Raw genomic sequence first — 6927 nt, 5'->3', positions numbered from 1 at the left:
TTTTAACAAAAAACATTGGAACACACATAAAATGTAACACTAAACATTTCAGCTTGGACAAAACTCGGGAGCGTTCATTTTTTAGGATGTTAATGTAACAATTAACTCGTGTCGTTTGTCATAACAACACAACTCCGCTGTGCCCCGCTCCCACACCTCCCCCCCCCCCCCCCCCGGCCGCCCCGGGCTCCCCGGGCTCAGGGCTCTTCCCGCTCCCATAGCTGCAGGTGAGGCGGAGGTGCGCGCGCCTCGATCCCCGGGCTAATTCCCGCTAGGATGAGCGCCCCCTGCCGCCCGGCTCTATATAAAGTGAGAGGTCAGCAGGGAGTCCAATGACAGCATCAGCACAGGGGATCTTCATCCAGAGCCATGGCAGGTGAGCTACCACTGCATACCCACAGAATACTCATCATTTCACTATTTTATTGTCATATTTACTAGAATGCAGGAAACCATTGCATGCAAATAGTAAATATACCATTATATATATTAACTTCTATGGGTGTGTGGTGCCTATTATTCATCCATTAGGGTGCCAATATGCTCAGTATCTTCTTTGCTCTTACACCTGTAATCGCCATTTGCACATACCCGTCCATGTATTTTGAGATTGGACATTTCTGGTCATACATACAGCATTTTAGCAATTTCAATCACTTTCAAGCAGCTTTAAATTCCAAAAATTACAAATCGGAACTGATTTGGTGACCCCTCTCCACCTATCCAATTTGGGGTCCTGAGAGGAGCTGGGACCCTTGTACCTCTCTATGTTCACCCCTGATAATGACTCTTGTGGTCCAGTGCGTAGATCTGCAAGGGGTGAAGGGGCAGCACAAAGCAGAACAGACCATAGTAACTTTTTACCTTTTTTGTATATAATTTTTGTTATTTGTGACTTCTTTTACTTGTAGATCTGTAGGGATGTTTCCAAGTTGTTTTCAGTTCTGATGTCCACCATGTGACATACTGACTCTCTGGGATGGAGCCTGCTGGGCCCCAGGGAGACCACACGGTACACCATCTGCATCTATAGCTGGCCAAGTCCTTTACAAAGAGATGGCAGTGAGCACATCCTGGCATTGGTGAAGTCTGGTTACCAGCAAACATTGCTCCACCTTAGGTATGGAGATTCCTCCTGTAGGTGGACAAGGTAGGAACTTGATGATCTACTGCCAGCTATCTATAAGGGCTCAGCCAGCTTGAAGATGCAGCAAGTGGTGCCCCCCTACTTCTTCATGTACATCCCTGGTCTGCCCAGAGGAGATCTGCTGATAACAAATGACAGCAGATATAGAAAGCCCCATGTAGGCTGCCAGCACATCCCAGGTAACAGAGATGGGGCTAAATAAAAATTTGATGAGCACCCACAAACTATCCAATGCACCATTCATTGGCCATGTGCACCTGTCAAGGGCCACCAGGGAACCACCAGCACAGCGGTAAACCCACCCTGTCTGTAGACATACAATAATGAAATGAAGCTCTCATACATTTCCCTATATAGACATTTTTTTGGGAGGGGGGTTTCTATTAATATTAATCCCAAACCATTATCATGGACTCTGCTCAAAGTTGACAAACTCAAGAATAATAATCTATTATATTGCAGCCTACAGTCCTTGGATGTGGTGGATGCATTCCTTTTCATTTCGATTTTTTTTTTTTTTCTCCCGATAATCCTGCCAGTAGCACAGTTCCTTTCCTCGGGTGGCATTATTTTCTTCATGCACAGAAGTCCACAGGAAGTACAAACTCACCGGAATATTAGATTGTAATTCAGCAACAAAAATGCTAAGGAGAGCAATTTTGTATATGCAATAAGATAATATATTGGGGTGGCCAGCCGTTGTCTTCTATTGCACCTCTTCTACATCTGGGCCTGACATCTTATTGCTTCAGCCATTGGGCGTTGATGCAGTTGCAGGTTTTTGGCAACCAGCTCATCCGTGGCATCGTACACATGGGCTGAGGTATGTTTTATTATTCATTTATATTTTAAAGAATTATAGCTTACAAAATTGTGTATAGCTTATTTCTTGCTCACATGGATGTGTTACCTGCAATTCAAAAATTGTTTTATCGCAAGAGGCCAAAATGATTATCCGTGAGTGCCCTTTTAGAGTTTTTCCTGCTGTCCATGGTAACCCTTTGTATAGCAGAGTCCTAGGTAATAAACTTTAGGTGTCACATGGCTTGGCTTTACCTGCCTTCTTTTTACATCATATCAACATGTCCATGGATACAATCTGTATACACAAACCTTCAACAGACCCAGGGTAGGTGACATTTATGTAGAAGAGCTTCTAGGACTTTCCACTTCTGCGACACTGGGTGCTAAATCTTTTCACTTAAAGCAAATCCTTACAACAGCAATATGTTATTGGTCTGTATGCAGCAATTAATGGGGAGGTATAAAATAAGTTTGAACCTTTCCAGATGGCATTCTACAAACATCAAGTGGACCTAATGGGTAACCCCATGCTCAATGAGAACCTGAAATGTGCCATGCATGCAATTATCTGTATTATTGTAATGGTATGTATATTATTTTGTGTTTATAATACTTTTAATGATGGACTCAACTTTTTATCTTTTGTTCTAGATTCCAGAACATCTTCCAGCCTGTGTTTGGTTTTCAGGCAGTGTAGTTAGCTGATTGCGTTAATACCTTGCAATCACTAACTAGACTACCATCAAAACTGAACATAATGTTCTCCTCTGTGTGGACCTGCAATGCAAGACATTTCATTATATTGTGTTTATGTTAGAGGAGCATAAATATGTTAAATGTTGTTACATTGTAACCATTATTATTATGAAAACCTATATAAATGTATTTAATATGTCATATCTCTTTATATACTACTAACTGTCTAGAAAGTTGTACATTTAGTAATAGAAGTATAACTTGTTTTTGTATCCTGAACTTGCCATATAGAGCCAGCTTTCCTTTGTGGCCATGGAGAGTATATAATACTACCGTAATAATACAATGTGTACAGCCCAGTTACCAGGCAGTGTAGTTAGATGATTTGAAATCATACCAATCACTAACTACACAGCCAGGTAAAAGGGACAGGAAAGCAACAATGTTTATGAAGGAACCTGGATGATTTGGGGCAGCCTTTTTATCCTTGAGGATGAAGGTTAGTGTGAAGCATGTCTGTCTTACCATGGTGGTGCAAACCGAATTCTTATAGACAGGTAAAAAGATTATTGGGGTCATGCTTGTGGTTCTGCCAAGTGGTGTACCATGAGATGAGGGGGGACAATCAGCCACGGCTTAAGAAACTCCTTGCCTGGGTGAGAATGGCTGATTTACGAGAAAATTTACCTGTTTGTTCTAAAACTAAAGAGATAATTATATCATATTATTGTATGCATGGTGTTTTTGCTGAACCCCATTTATGCTCTTAACTTAATACATTTATAAATGTTTTGCCTGTCAGTATGGCAGAAAATTGCCTATTTTTGTTAGGTGATACCGCATTTACTATAGTGACAGCTCTTTTGATAATTGACCACTAGATATTAGAGTCCTAGGTTTAATATGCATTGAAATGAGCAACGCACAAGGATTCGAATGGCTGTGAGTGAAAATATAGCAAATTGATGGGTGAAACACTTAAAAATCCAGCCTTTAGATGTGAACGTGAAAGAAGAACATTTGCCCACTGATTTACACAAAGGATGTAGTGTCATGAGTCCATTATGTTTCTCTCAATGTCTTTCTATGTTATTAGCTACTATAAAAAAACAAAAATATAATAAAGATTGATTTAGAAAACAAATCACATTTTCTGTTCTTTTCAGATGTTGCTAATTATTTTAGGTATCTCTTCCTTGGAGTTTTGTACTTTTATTATTTGTAATGCTGACAAGTCACTTCACAACAAGCTTCTCGGGTGTAAATCAAGACTCACAGGTCACTTTGGGGCTCCATTCACAAAGATATATTAGCAGGGCTGTGTCATCATTGGAGCAGATCAATACATGTCAATAGGCTATAAATCCTTTCTTTGCCCATCTTCATCACTTTCTTCTGATTTTTCCCTTCTTGCATGAATTTTGGGTTACTCAGAGACATAAATCAATGGATGTGTTAGTAGGAGAGGACAACACAGTACTTCCCTTCACGCTGACCCTTATTTAAACATTAGACAGTAAATCACTTCTGTTCTGACTCATTAACTAAAGTCAGCTTGAGATATTGGGCTCTGTAAACAGAATTTGTACAACACGGAGTGTCTGTTTATTTGGGCCATGAGCCAACAGCATCGCTTTACAGGTTCAGGAAGGTTTATGGGCTCCTAGAGGGAAAATATAATTTGAGCTCCAATGCTATTAATTATCAGTAAGTGAAGAATAGAATTACAGAGCAATGAGGACTGAGTCTGAGTGGGTAATTCATATTTACTGCCTCAAGATTCTTTAAATTTTACTGTTATGGCTAATATATTACCATACCTGGCAATTTTGGAACACTTTGACCTAAGATTGTGCAGAGAATAAAAGGGGAATTTGTTTTGCCACACTTGAGAGCTGTCAGTACCATACTAATGTTTTGTGGTTGCAGAGTGTACAAAACAAACAACAATGACTGGTCACAAACAGACACCATAAGCCTAAACTGTGATGGTACGTGCTAAAGTGGTAACAGGATGAACAGAAGTGAGTGAACATAGACAAACACGGTTTGGTTTTTCAGGTGGCCCATAGGAGAAGGGGAGCAGCAGCAGTGAGTGTGTAGGGACCCCAAATATTTTCAATAAGTATACATAACTGAATCTGTTGCCCCGAAGCCCCAGTGACATTGTACAGATTATATGTCAACCAATGTTGACTGCACAGGGCATAGGCATGTGTTCTCAGCCTGAGGGATTGTACAGCTTATTATTACACAGTATTTATATAGCGCCATCATATTACGCAGCGCTATACAAAGTCCATAGTCATGTCATTAACTGTCCCCCAAAGGGGCTCACAATCTAATGTCGCTTGCGTAGTCATATGTCTTTATTACAGTCGATTTTGGGGGGAAGCCAATTAACCTAACTACAAGTTTTTTGGGATGTGGGAGAAAACTGAAGTACGCAGAGGAAACCCACGCAAACATGGGGAAAACCTACAAACTCCATGCAGATAATGCCCTGGCTGGGATTCAAACATGGGACCTGGTGTTGCCGCTAGGTGCCCAGGGGAGAGAGCAGGCAAAAGCCGCAAGGCTTTTTCAGGTGTTTCAAACACTTGATCAGGCTCTTGCAAAGCCCAGTAAAGTCAGACATTGTTTTCACTTTTCAAACAGTTTCATATCAATTCTGTGGAGGCTATTGGGCTGAAAAGCTGCCCTTGTACATTTAATGTATCGTGTCAAAAAACATGCAGCAATGCTACCACAAGCAACTGCCTGGAATAAAAAGGAATGAAAATGAACCAGTCCATCCTAATATCAAAACTGCTAGTGTGAACTTAGCCCTAGAGAATTACATGGTAATACAAGTATTTAGAAATTGTGATACAAACATTAAGGTAGCATTTAGAAAAGGTTTTTGTTTCATACATAAGCCTGAAGGCTCCTGTGTGTCCAAAGAGGACCCAAATCCAGGTTGTGCCGGAGAGTCAAAAAAAAGTATAAAAAAATCTTTTACTTTCTCTGTTTGGGCCAGATCACCTTTAATTTGTGTCTCCCCGGCTAACCCCCTCAGACACTGCAGCTTACAATGGGAGGAGCTCACCAGCGCTGTGGGCAGGACTAGGTGTCACCAAGGGGCGAGGGTTTTTGCAAAGTCCTTTCATCCCCCTTTATTGCGAGCAGCCCACATGATGGTGACAACACTGCTATGAATTTTGGAGCAATGTAGCAGCATTGTCATCTCATCATAGGAAGCTGCATAGCACTGGCAGGTTCAGCAGGTATTGTCACCCTGGATAGCAGTTCTAGCCATATAGATTACAGAGCTGTGTCCATGTACACAGAGAGGGAGAAATATCAGCACTGTGCTCACTAATAATCCAACTAACAATCCCCCTCAATCTGCACTGTGCCCAATAATAACCCAACCAACTCACCCCTCCATTACTCCTACCCCTGGCAATCAGCAGACAACACATATCCAGCTGCATCTGGAAGAAGTGATGCAGGGCGCCATCTTGGATCGCTCCTCCTGACTCTGTAGCATTGATGACGATGAGAATGGTGGTGATGGGGGAAAAGAGGACTTCCTCATTGGTAAAATAAAATTCTAGTGGGGGAGTTGTTGGGAATATTAGTATGATGAGAAATGGACTTTAAAGGAAAACTATATTGGTTCTGAAATAATTTTATTCTAAAATTACCATGGCAATATGTTGTTGTCCCAGAGCTATGGGTTTTTTAAAGGACAGCACAGCAGAACTCGCATTCTCTGAAAATTTGGACCTGAGGATGAGCAGAGTGCATCATCGCTCTGACTATTCCAGTTGTGTGTCCAAGTGTTAGCTTGAGCTTTTGAGCTCTATAAGCATTTCTTAACAAAAACAAGAATACAGATGGGCCACACATGTATATATGTGTTTGGGTGTCTCTGGGCAGTTACTGGGGGTAATTTGTTGGAATTCACACTAAGCCAATAAACTCTTACTGTAGTGCCCAACTCAGCAAGAAACTTTGAACAATATATGTTACTGTTCCGTGTGATTATGAGAGCTATTTCTGTCCACCTCTATGTAAAAAAATGGTTTTACATAGAGGTGGTCAGAAATAGCTCTCCTAATCATACTAATCACACGGAACAGTAACATATATTGTTTTAAAATTGTTTCTTTGGAGCTGCTGTCATATAGGATAACACATTATAAATATTCTCTGATATAAATCTTTAATATTCATGTAATGTGTCAGGATTGGGGAAACTCCATCACAACACATCAGAAAAACAACATTCTCCC

Source organism: Pyxicephalus adspersus, chromosome 11, assembly GCF_032062135.1.
Source record: "Pyxicephalus adspersus chromosome 11, UCB_Pads_2.0, whole genome shotgun sequence".
Lineage (NCBI taxonomy): Eukaryota > Metazoa > Chordata > Amphibia > Anura > Pyxicephalidae > Pyxicephalus > Pyxicephalus adspersus.
The sequence above is the reverse complement of the archived record's forward strand: the minus strand, read 5'-3'. Positions refer to the sequence as shown.